Source organism: Trachemys scripta, chromosome 17, assembly GCF_013100865.1.
Source record: "Trachemys scripta elegans isolate TJP31775 chromosome 17, CAS_Tse_1.0, whole genome shotgun sequence".
Classification (NCBI taxonomy): Eukaryota; Metazoa; Chordata; order Testudines; family Emydidae; genus Trachemys; species Trachemys scripta.
The window spans coordinates 18,246,952-18,259,825 of NC_048314.1; the positions used below are offsets into that span (position 1 = coordinate 18,246,952).

At 46.5% G+C, this 12,874-nt stretch overlaps 1 long non-coding RNA gene across 1 annotated transcript; it reads right to left on the bottom strand.

Moving 5' to 3' along the window:
* Positions 1 to 508: 508 nt before the first annotated feature.
* Positions 509 to 11,576, bottom strand: LOC117889450. Its single transcript, XR_004648478.1, has 2 exons — positions 10,284 to 11,576; positions 509 to 3,629 (listed from the first exon to the last, which is right to left on the bottom strand). It is a non-coding gene; the product is annotated as an uncharacterized LOC117889450 (long non-coding RNA).
* Positions 11,577 to 12,874: the final 1,298 nt, after the last annotated feature.

Sequence of the window (12,874 nt, forward strand, 5' to 3'; positions counted from 1 at the left end):
AATTGTAATTACCTGTCATGCCCCGTAGGTGACTCCATAGTTAGGTTGGATTTGGTTTCTCCTGCGAAGTGGGGAAGTATCAGATCGGAAAGGAAGGATGAGCTTGTTTTTAAGGCACTGGACAGGGATTCAAGAGATCAGGTTTAAATTCCTGGCTCTGCCAGACTCCCTGTGTGACCTTGCACAATCGGTCTCTGCCTCAGTTTCCCTTTTGTCAAATGGGGACAACATATACCTCTCTCACACACTTTGTCTCTCTTGTCTATGGAGACTGTAAGCTCTTTGGGCCAGGGACTAATGCTTACTATATGTGTGGACAGCACATAGGGCATGATGGGATTCTGGTCTTGGTTTGAGCCTCTCGGTGCTACTGTGATACAAATAAATAATAACTGGATGCTCATGCACCAGAACAGGTTAATAAGAATTCAGATTTGCACTGATCTAGCTCCTTTCATCAGAGGATCTTGATGCACGTCACACACATTCATGAAGTCTCACCACGTTCTCTGTAGGTATTATTTTATTGATTTTACAGAGGAGTAAACTGAGCCACAGAGTTCAATGACTCGTTCACGCTCATCCATTCAGCGGCCAAGCAAGGAAGAGAATCAGGAGTCCTGGCTCCAAGTAGCTTGTTCTACCCAAATCAGAGTCTGACGACTGGGCAATAACTCCTCATTGTTGTCCTTCCATCTGACAGGACCAACGCACAGTTAAATCATGTAGATGAAAATGCATATTAAAAAAAAAGTCTCCCTAGGAAAGACGTTGGAACTTTAGTTTTATGACGGTCCAGTTCCAACAAAGAAGGCCTCACAGCTACATGCTTAACCATCAACCCTATATAAGGAATAGTGGGAAAATGGACCTTTCTTGGATCTCATTGGGCCAGGGGAATGAGTCATAAGGAACTCATGTGGAACCTCTGACCCACCATGCGCTGGGATTGCTGTGGACATAGTGGTGGAGGGAATGAATGGGGTTGTGTTACCCTGTACATCTGGGATGACTAAGGAAGAGTGTTGAACTGTGAAGGGAGTTCTATTTGCCCTTCTAGGTCAGGTAGGATGCAACAGGATTTATTTATTATTTATTGCCCGTCTCAGGATATTAGGTGTTTTTTCAGAAACTCCAGCTCCTGGAATCATATGAATATGGGATACTCTCATCTTTCATTAACGTTTCTAGCTTTCCTGGTTGCAGAGAAAAGCTGGAAAAGGTGAACCCCAAAACTCCAAAAGCAGATTTTGTTCCCCTTGGTTTTAGAAGAGAACCCAAATAAAAAGAACCCCAAAGTTGCCATTGTTTAAAACCCAGTGTTTTGGGGGCCTGACTTATGATTTCTGAATGCTAGGGGTGGGCCAAAGTGGACATGAGCTAGTTGCAAATGGCTTAATCCCAAACCCATTGAATTCAATGGAAAGACTCCCACGGACTTCCATAGGCTCTATCTCACTCATGACGAGGCATGTCCGGTGAGGCCAAGTTGTTATACAAGAAGATACCCTTCCTGTCCTGCCATGCAATGCACAGAGCTCTGCTGATCCTGGGTTGTATGATGATGCATCCAAAATGTGCGCCTTATCTCCTGACACTGAGGAATCATCTTGGGGAAAGTTAAGCTAGGAAAAGGAGAGGGGACACATTGCTATGTACTGCCAAAGGACTTGTATGAGAAATGAACATTTCCTCCTGGCATTGTACTTTACTGTTGAAACACAGAATACATACAGCATAGAAACCTGGACAAGAACATTAAGCACAAGTCTATGGACTAGACAAACGTACGGCAAACCTTACTGATGCTGTTCTGCATCAACTGACCAATAGCTTTCACGTAGCATAAAACTGTTGTTTGTTAGCTCTCCAGGGTGGAAATGCTCCCTGGTGGTCGTCTGATTTCCATTTTCCTGTGTTAGGATCATTCAAGACTTTTTCTGGTATAATTATTTAGGTTTCATGCTTTAGACTTTTATCAGTGAATTCTCTCTCATCCTAGCTCTTGTAGTAGGATGCAAACTGGTTGCCTTCAGAGGCCAGGAAGAGATTTCCCTCCGCATACACAGTTTCATCTAGCTGCATTATCAGGGGTTAATCCCTTCCTTCAGAGCATCAAGTATCTGCTACTCCAGGAAAGGAGGAAGTTGGACTAAATGGATCCCTGGTGTCATCCAGTATAACAAATTCTGTATTCCACCTCTGAGGACCAGAGTCTCTTACAGGCAAGCCACATGCTGCGAAGTTTAGGATTCAAACTTATGGTACAAATCTACAGCTGATAGATCAGGCTGGCACATGAACCCTCTCTTGGGCTATTGGCTCTATGCAATTTCTTCCTTTCTTTGGGCTTTGAAACTAGGAAGGGGAAATACTTTTATGAGGGACACACATAGGAGCCCTTTGTTACCAAAGATGCATTTCCAGTTTCTAAGATTCTTTAGAGTAAGAGCAGAGACCATGTTGGGAAGCACCTAGCACATAATAAGCCCTAGTAATTATCAGTCATTATCATGTAAGGACCATTTAGTATGGGGAAAACGCATGATATGACTATCCTTTGCATCAGCACTGAAGGCCTGATCTCCTCCATACTGCGTATTGTATTCACACGTTAGTGGGATGTGCGTTTAGTGCTATGGGTGAACAGTCTCTAATTTCGGTTGGGAGTCCTGTGAGGTAAGGGATACATCTTCCATACATTGGGTACCACCAAAAGAGTGTTGAGCACTCCTAAGAAAAACCTCTCCTGATGCATTCTTACCCACAGGATGCTGCCTAGCAGGACATTTTTATACAGGCAGACTTTAGAAGGATGCAAATCAGAGATGAATTCCAACACCAGTTCTCGTCCCCCAAAGCAAACTTCGGATCTAGACCTGAACTTCGCAGTTGGGCCCTTGCTATCTAATGGGCTAAATCAAAACCATGGATTTGGAGCCTCCTGAACATTGAGGAGATTTAGATGCATCCTGGCTACTAGCTCTGCAACGCTTAAATATTCCACGTAGCACTGAGATACTCTGGCACCCTAGAACTTTCTAAGCTAGATAGAGGTAGACTTTACAGCTCAGTTCCATCTGTAATGTAAATGAACCCCAGAAGCGTTTAGCCACTAAACAAATAAATATCAATCATTACTTTTTGTGAAGCACGAGATACAGATCTATGTTTGTTCAATAACCAGAAACTACAAACAAAACACCATCCTGGAGCTCAAATCACCTTAGCCTACAGCCCTAGAGCGCCCTACTGAACATGCCAGCAGCCCCACCCCACCTCAGACCACCCTCCCTCTGGTCTATCCCTGACTACAGCCACTGTGGCCTTATCTAGCAACCTCAGCTATCCCACAATGCCATGCTGCTTTCTCCTGACCCCACCCCGTGCACAGGTGTGGCAGTTTAGCCTTAACTGTGTTGCTAAACTCAGGCAAGCATGAAAAAGAGGCTCCTGCAGGATCCCTTGTTCAAAGAGGTAGAAAAAAGACCCAACACAAAGTTCTGCAGGAGCATCTCTGCTTCTGGTTCCTTCTCTGCTGCAGTGTTAATAGTGCCACGGACCATTCAAATAGGGAGCCCACAGCATTTCCAAACACTTCAACGGATCCTTCCGGTTCCCTGGCGTTCCTGTTAACAGACAGAATGTATACAGGGAATGCAAACACCAGCTTGAGAAAACCGGCCTGTCTGCTGAATGTCCCTGAGCTCCACACCGCGGGCGTGTTGGCATACAATTGCTAGGTTCGAGCTGTGCAGTGGTGTAGATAGATAGATTAGATAGATGTGTGTAAGACTTAGTGGAATTCTGATAATAACAGGTGGCCCTTTTCAGCATTTTTCATCAGTGGATCTCAAAGCACTTTATAATCTCTAAAAAAACAACAAGGAGTCCGGTGGCACCTTAAAGACTAACAGATTTATTTGGGCATAAGCTTTCGTGAGTAAAAACCTCACTTCCTCAGATGCGTAGAGTGAAAGTTACAGATGCAGGCATAGCTTATAATCTCTAGTTTATTTAGCTTCACAGCACCCCTGTGAAGCAGGGAAAGTATTGCTATTCCTATTTTACAGATGGTGAGCAGAGGCACATAAACTAAGCAATGTGCCCAGAGAGTCTATGGTATTGCAAGAGCTTGAACCTGGGTCTTAACAGTCCTAGGGTAGGGGCCTAGCCACCAAGCCATTTAAAGAGGTCTTACTTAGTTTGGTAGTTTTTATGTGTTGTAATCCCAACATTTCCTTGTGCTCTCACCATTACAGTGCTGCTGATGCTATTATTATAATGAGAGCAAGGCCTACAGTAGGTAGCAACCTATGTGTGAGTCTAAAACATCTCCACAACGACAGCTTGGTTCACTAGCTAGACCATTGGCTTGCAGAGCAGGGGGCTTGGGGTCTGTTCCCAGCTGTGCCACTGAATTGGACAAGTGATTTGAAGCCACCCTCTGAACGGTGGCCTTTAATTCGGCATGCCTGAATTTCTGAGCACCTGGCTTGAAATTCCTAAAGGGGTCTTATGTTCAGATGTGCGAAGCGTCGACATAAACTGGAGTGGGGAGTGCTCAGAAAGCCTGAAAATGACCCTGGTGGCAGGTCTGGCAATTTCCTGCAATATCTTTGGAAAACCTTATAGAATTAAAATTAAGTCTCTTTGGAGTCCATTGTATGAAATGCAAAGGTCCTGTATTATTGTGGGCCTGGATGATCAAAGGACTGTACTGAACAATGTGGCAGACAAGAAGGGTCTTTTGGGACAACATGTGTGATGTTGATTTCCTGGGGAATATCTAGGGGGAGGTGACTGCAAATTCTCCACCCCCGCTTTATGCAAAAACTCAGCCTTTTGACGCTATGCTCTGAGGAGTGGACTTTTGTCTGCTAATCACCTGGTACATAAGGTCAAGATGAAAGGCCCAAGCTGTATAGAGGAAGGACTGACCTATTCGTGATTGTGCTTAGCTAAGGCCGTTACTAACTTGTTGTCACCACAGAAACCCCCCGTGGTGGGATCTGAAAGACTGACTTCTACCAGAGCCCTTCTTGGACTTGGGAGGGGAATCGCTGGTAAGCTTATTAGCATGTGTGTAGGTTCTTGTATAGCTTTTAAGACATTTTCTCTGTAATGCTTTCACTTTATAACTGCTGGCAGTTCCGTTGCTCATAGAGGAAGCTAAGTGCAGATGGTGGCCTGTTTAGGCCATCCGGCTTGCTGGGGATAGCACAGTGTAGGCAGAGAACTGTGTAGCCTGAAAACACCCTGGTCAGGAGGGAAACACGGGTGTCTTCCCAAGAGTGGTGATGGCTGAGGAGCTGGGAGCTTACAGGGGGAACCCTCCGGGGACCACGCAGGTGCAGTTACCTTGGCACTGTATCAAAGGCAGCCAAACTCAGTGACCATTAAAGCTGGTAAAAAGGGCTGAACATTTTTTTGGTGAAAATTTTTTCATAGAAATTAAAAAGAGAAAATCATCCAGGACGAGTGTCACTTTTGAAAACCTAGAGCGGCCGGTGCTGTTAAACAGCCATCTGATTATTATGACAGCACCGGGAGGCCCCCAGCTGAGCTCAGGACCCGTTGTACTAGGTGTTTTGCAAATACACAGTGAGAGAGAGTGCCTGCCCTGAAGAATTGATAGTCTAAACAGTCCCCTAGGCTGAGAGGGGAAACACAAGTGAAGTGATTACCCAAGGTCAGAGCCATAAATAGAACTCAGGTGTCCTCACCCTCAGTCCAATCCTTATCTACTTGACCTTGCTGCGGCTAGCTAGAATTTGCGGTGTGCCCATCATTGTGTCCTTTGGGACCTCAATAAAGCTTTTAAACTCTTTTGCTCCATTTATTTGACATGCCCACATCTATTCCCTTTGCCTCACTATCAGACATGTAGTTTGGAGAATTTAGGGCAGCTGCTCTAAAGGGCTTTTATACTTATTGCCAAAGCCTTTCAGAGTTTTAGGTAAGGCATGAAACGAGGCCATGTCATTTCTCCCTCTTCTTCTTCTTCCTTTTTTTTTTTTTTTGGTCACTGTCTACGGATGCTTCGGGATGAATTAATTTAGACGTGTGGTTTTGAATTTTTTTGGCTGCTGGTTATCGAGCCATTCAGCAGTTCTCGGAGCCTTCCCCCCATAGGCTGTTATTGTACCAGACAGAGAGGGGGAGGAGGACTTGGCAACAGCCTGATTTGTTGGCTTGTTAGTTCTGCTCCTTCAAACAGTCCACAGTGTCATATTTCTAAACACTGACAGGGAGAGACGTCAGCCAAAATGCTCCTTGCGAGCGGACTGGAGAGCACTGCCTGCTTCATGCCGCTCGTGGGATAATTATTAGCATTTCATTTGAAGTTAAAACATGGGGTTTCTTTTTTTCCTAATTGAGGCCGGAGCACAGGATCTGGGATATTCTGGGATCCCAACCCACAGTATCAGGATGGATTTTTAAGACAGAGAGCTGAGAGAGCTTGCGGGATGACAGGCCAGCTGCGCATGAGGGGGCAATAGAGAAAACCTCTCCATTAATCGCTTCAGTTTATCCACCTTGGCTGGGATCAATGAATGGCCACAGCCTGGTGTAAATCAGTGTGCTTTCATGGGACTCAGGAGACCTGAGTTCTAGGCCCAGATCGCCCAGTGCCCTGTTGTGTGACCTTGGGCAAATCACTTCATCACTAGTGGTTCCTCTCCCACTCCTTGTCCAGCTTCTCTGTTTATGCCCATATCTACAAAGATCGACTCACTTGCTTAACTTTAAGTATGTGGGTAGCTTCATTGGATGCAGTGGAACTAATCACCGTTGTAAAGTTACGCGCATGCAGTCATCTTTGCAGGACTGGGGTCTGGGATGTAAGATCTTCAGGGCAGGGACTATGACCCAGATCCTCAAAGGTATTTAGGTGTTTAACTTCCACTGATTGTGTTTGTACAGCGCCTAGCACAATGGAGCCCTGATACTGGTTGGGTCTTGTAGGTGCTACTGTGATACAAATAAATGTAAAAACGTGGCTATTCCCTCCGCTTTCCTGAGCTCATTCTCTGGGAGCAGCGGCCACATAAGACTCCCAGTACAGATGGGCACGAACCACCAAATTTGTAGCTGGGTCTGAATGTGTTCAAGATTCAGGGTGTTGTTAGGATCTAGCGTTTCAGTTTGGGACCATTATAATAACTTCCAAATTTCTCTTGAAATGTATTTCTGTTCAAATTTCCTACTGTCTAACAGAAATATTATCCCATAGCCTGGCTCCCTTTCACCCCAGACTTGTTTTCATTTCAGTGGTGGGGGAAGCCATGCCTGTATATTAATTATCTAGCTGTTAAATATCTCTGGAAACCCATCTTGTACTGAACTCCAATGGAGTCAAACTCCATCTACAGTGAAGCAGAATGAAAGTCCTGTATTGTTTCAGAATGACACCATGTGAAGACAGCGTTTTTGTTTTGGGACAAACTTCCTCTTAGTTTTACTAAGAGGCTTCCATTATAAGTGTAAAAAGAGGGGTGTCCGAATTTACCTCTGATGTAATTCCCTGATCTTTGATAGAATTCCATCAAAGATGAATTTGGGCCATTGCTACTATCCATAAGAGCCCATTAGACAAGAAGATCCTGCCCCTCTCTCACATCAGTTCTTAACTCTTGCTTTTTTTCTCTTCATTTCATCTACATTTTTCATTCATGGCTTGATTGGAAGCCCAGTGAAGTTAATAGGCCTAATGTGCATTTTGACCTACAAGGTTTGGTAACTTACCGCTTCAAGTTCATATACACGGCCATGTGTTAAGCAACCAAAGCTAATTCCCTGATTCCCACAGAAACTCTGCAAAAGACAAACGTGCCAAGGAAATGGATGCCGTGTTCTGAATTTCCCACTGACTTCAATGGGCCTTGGATCCAAGAATGGGTTCAAACTCTGTGCCTCAGGTCCGCCTTGGCTTTAGACAGAGAGATTGAGGGGTCAGCCGTCTCTCTTGCCTGATGTTACTGAGCTGAATTAAATGGGGTTACACTGGGGCTTAAGTGACTGTAGTTCAACTACATACCAAAAAGTTGGCTGGAGAAGGGAACGCAGGAGTGAGAAAGGCTTATTCTTACAACCACGCTAATGGTGGATATATACCAGGTGGTTAAAAAACTGGGTGGGATATACCCCACAATGGTTGCACCCATTACACCCGAATGAGAGGAGAATCAGGCCTTGTTGATACTAGGGAATTGCCCTGATATCACCCAACACTCAATGTTGCTGCACCATTGCAAAGCCCTAGTGCAGACAGGGTAAAATAGTTATAAGCCACGCGCTGCAAACAGAGGTAAGCCCCACCAGTGTAAATAACACCTTGCAGGCCTATGTTAGAGGTTTGCCCTGGGGCAGCTATGCAGGTGGCTATAATGAGGGCATAGGTGGTGACTTCCCCTCTGCCCGGTGGGTGCTCGCCTTCCCCTGCCTCTTCCCACCCCTGTAACGCCCTCACTCCACCCCCATTCCACTCCTTCCCCAAAGTCCCCGCCCCACCCTGCCTTTTCCCACCCCAGCCCCACCCCCTTCCCACCCCCATTCTACACCCTGCCTCAAAGTCCCCACCCCACCCCACCTTTTCCCACCCCAGCCCCGTCCCCTTCCCCCAAGTCCCTGCCCCTGCCCTGCCTCTTTTGCGCCTCCTCCCCTGAGTCCTAAGCGCCACCAAACAGCTATTAGGCGGTGGTGGGGTGGGAAGTGCTGTGAGGCAGGGGGAGGAGCAGGGATGCGGCGTGCTCAGGGGGGAGAAGGAGGCGAGGAGGGGGAGCTTGGCTGCTGGTGGGTGCAGAGCACCCACTAATTTTTCCCCGTGGGTGTTCCAGCCCCGGTGCCTATGAATGAGGGCAAATCTACAGGGCAGAAAAGGCCTCAGTGTTTGTACTTGAAATCAAAAAACCTTAGAGAAAGGAAAAGCAAGAACTATTCTCTGGTAGGGCTTGTCTCCATGGGCAAATTGAGCAGCAGGACTATTCCGGTGTAATTACAGTGCTGTAGGTAGGCTGGTATAACTCCCCATGTGAATAATCTCTGTTGGGATTTAGAGTGCTTTTTTTGGTTTAGCTGATGTCTCTACTCTTAATTATACCACTATAGCTAAGCCGGTCAATTAGACCAGGCTGTAGTGGCAGAGCACGGAGGATATGTACGTTGCACAGTGGACTCAATGCAGCGCCGAAGAGCGAGAGAGAGAAAGAAAAAGGGAGAAGAATAGAAAAGAATGCGTGAGGGAAAGAGAGTGTTATTGCCACATCTCATTGAGAGTCTGAGGCAGACGGCAGCAGGCAGCCTTTCTCCAGCTGGGTTCTTCTTTTGCAATTCCTGTGTCTTGTTTCTCGGTAATTTATATTGACAGAGACTTTCAAAACACTTTAGGGTTGTTTACAATGTTGAGCAAGAACATTTTGTCTCCTGTCCTCTTCATCCTTAAAGAAGATTCTCTCCTCTGTCCATTCCCACCACCCTCCCCTCTTCTCTCCTTAAAGAGATACATCCCTCTCGCTGATCCACATGGCTGCTTGCTAGAGCTCAGGACGAAAGGAGAATGCATCTGCAACACTGATGGGTTAAAAGGGAAGGAGGGCAGAAAAAGATCTTTGGCATAACGTGCCATTAGGTCTGATCAAAAAATTGACTTTTCAATCAGAGCAAAGGGATTATTTCTGTGGGGGAAACTCCATTTGCTTAAATTGTGTCTCTGTGTGTGTGAATTATGTTTATCATACCCCGGGAGGCAACATGACCTCCAGCATGCACTCAGTGTCAGAAGAGCTCGGTTCTACTCGTGGATCTGCCTTTGACTCAACATGTCATGGCCCTGCTCTGTGCCTCAGTTTCCCCATCAGTAAAATCGGGCGTTACACTTACTCTCCTAGGGCAAGTGCTTTGAGATCTTCTGAGGAAGTGCTAGCTGTGATTCCTACTCAGTGGAGTTAGACCAGGGATGGAATTTAGATCATTGCAATCCCTTCCCATTCTAACCACTCTGAACTCCGCCCCGTCTCCCATCCAGCCCTTCTAGCAGTCCCCGCTTCTCGCATCTGGCTGCTTTGACGTTCTCTCATCTCCTTGCTGTCTGCTTGTGAACGTGTATCCTTGACACTGCAGGAAAAGAGTGCATCCCTACAGAGTGAGTGCAGTCCTGCGCCCTTTCCACCAACACTGGGCAATTTTTAAAAGTCTTTTAAATGTTCCTCTCTCGTCTCCAATAGGCTTGAAAACAGAAGGATTTAAAAAGCCTGTAACACTGGGAAATACAAAGGACTTACCTTCCTCCCATGGACAAGCCCTCTGGTTTGTTTGAATTCAAAGTCTGCTCTCCCTTAAAGGCTACAGCAAGCAAGGACATTGGACTGTGCTAACAGAAGCGCTCCATGGGGGAGAGTGTTGCTAATTTACATGCGTTGGGTTTGATTTTAAGCCAGGCCTTTTTCATCTGCCACCTGTTTTCAAGGTGCATGCAACACCCTGAGCTTTCCAGGGTGGTGTCATGGGTGCAGGATTCTCACGTGGCTCCCCAGAGCTTTTCCCTGCAATTAGCAGGTCAGCCATGCAGGATGGTAGCGGTGTTGTGACAGGGCGTCACGCACGATCCGAAAGCACTTCTGGCAGAAAAGCAACAATGTGGAAAATTCACTGGAAACCTCCCATTTTCCAGGAGGTTCTGGTGCGTTGCTTTGAGCTGGAGCCCTGGCCAATTCTTACTTTGCCAATGGGCTGCTGTGTCTGTGAGAGATCAGCTAACTCTCTGCACGATATAGATTGCAGACACCTCACACTAATCTGGATTTAGCAAGCCCCATTTGGGGAATGGAAGGGAGAAAGTAGAAGGGACCCGATCCTGTAAACTCCCCATGTAAAGCACTGAGCATCCTCAACCAGACTTGGCAGCATCTGCCTCATAATCCCACCGGGTTGCATTACTCTGGGCCACACCCCTGGTTGGAGTCTCACTGAAGTCAATAGTGCTATGCTGATTTACACAAGCTGAAGATCTGGCCAATATGTGTCCTCCCAGCACCAGGAAGCCCATGGGTGGCCAACGTGCTAGGGAGTTTTACTGAGTTCTGGTTTCCCCCTCTACATTTATGCTCTGCTCTCAGGTTGCAACTCCAAAGGCTACGAGCCGCTGTGCCACAAAATGGGAATTTAAATTCCATCCATCTGCAGCTTTTAGCCCATAGACAGATCACTGCGTTGGCCCCGTTCATCGCTGCTGTCTCCAGTGCTGCACCAGGGTAACTCCTTCGATTTCACGTGTAAATCTATGGTCATGCCGTGCTGAAGCAGGGTCTCTCTCTGCAAACCAGTGCGTGGGCTGCGGACTGTGGCCACCACAAAGCTAGTCACCGGGGCTGACTTTTCAGGAGAAGTGTGAATCTACTAAACATGGGCCAGAGCGTAGACTTTGGACCTGAACAGCTCTGAAGTGAACTCAGAATCCAAACTCAGATCCTGATTGCAAAGCCGACCCCTTTCTTCTATAGTCTATAATGGGATGAGGCAAACCCCCAGATCCCTGAATTTTGGTGGGTTAAAAAGCGAGATTGAAATGTTGTGGCTTGGGACCAATTCTAGTGTGTGTGTGTTGGGACCAATTCTAGAATGCATGTGTGTGTGTGTGTGTGTGTGTACACACACACAGCCAGATTCTAGATCAAATTCAGCATTGCCCAGTGTGGGTCTTTCAAGGACAAATAAAAACCCATTGACTTCAGTTGGAGATGTGGCCTCTCAACACACTGCCAGATGCAGGGCCTAGAGGACAGGGACTGGATCACTCAATAATTGCCCTGTTCTGTTCATGCCCTCTAAAGCCGCTGCCACTGGGATAACTGGACCATTGGTCTGACGCAGTATGGCTGCTCTTATGCACCTCTGAAAAACTAATCTTTGGCATAGGTATCTAGTACAGAGTTAGGTGCCTAACTTTAGGTACCCAAGCTTGAAAATTTTGGCTTGGGGTCCTATCTGCTGTGTGTGTACATCAAAGATCAAGTGGCATTTAGCATGAGAGCAGAATTTCCCAGTCCCACAACTGTTGTGCAACTGGGTGCCAGTTATCTGCCCGGCTGCTGCCTTCCCGACCACAAGGCGGATGCATGTGGATGGGCTAAGTCCTGTGTGTATATAGTTTACCTTCCCTTCCAGGGAGGGCTAATTTACCCATGGCAGTGCAACTCCAAATCAGATCCTTCTGTCTCTCCATTCATAAAGAGAAGTGTCATAACAGAGATCAGCCAGCTAGGAATTACACTCACGCACATATTGATTGATTTGCAGATAAATACGTTTTTTGGGGCAGTCATTTCCGCGTGCATCTGTCGCCGTTTCCCCTTCCAAACTGCTGCACGTGCCTAAGCAAACATGCCAGCGTGGCCGTGCCCATGTCGGGAAAATCATTTACACATGTTAATAAGGAAAATGGGAGAAATATGTATCTAGAGGAGGGCTTGCCGACATGTGGCATCTGCTTGATAAGAGGCTCTGTCAGGAGCAACCTGAACAGAGCCATGATAACTGTTCAAAGTGGATGAGCTTTCTGTCAACAACTTAACAACCATCGTCTGCTGAGAATGAGTTTCAGCCAACGCTTTCTGCAATGAATGGCTGATAATGAGCAGGTTAGGCTGGGGAGACAGGCTGTTTCCGTCACAGCGGTGGTCTGGTCTACAGAAAGAGATGCAAAAAAGCTAGTTTGCTCTGGATCTGTTAACATGGGAGTTTAGGAATGAAGGTGTGATGGTGATGAGCATGGATAAGAACCTATAGAATAGAATAGAATCACCATACTGGATCAGTCCCAAGATACATATATGCCAGTATCCTATCTCTGCCAGTGGCCATAACCAGATGTTTC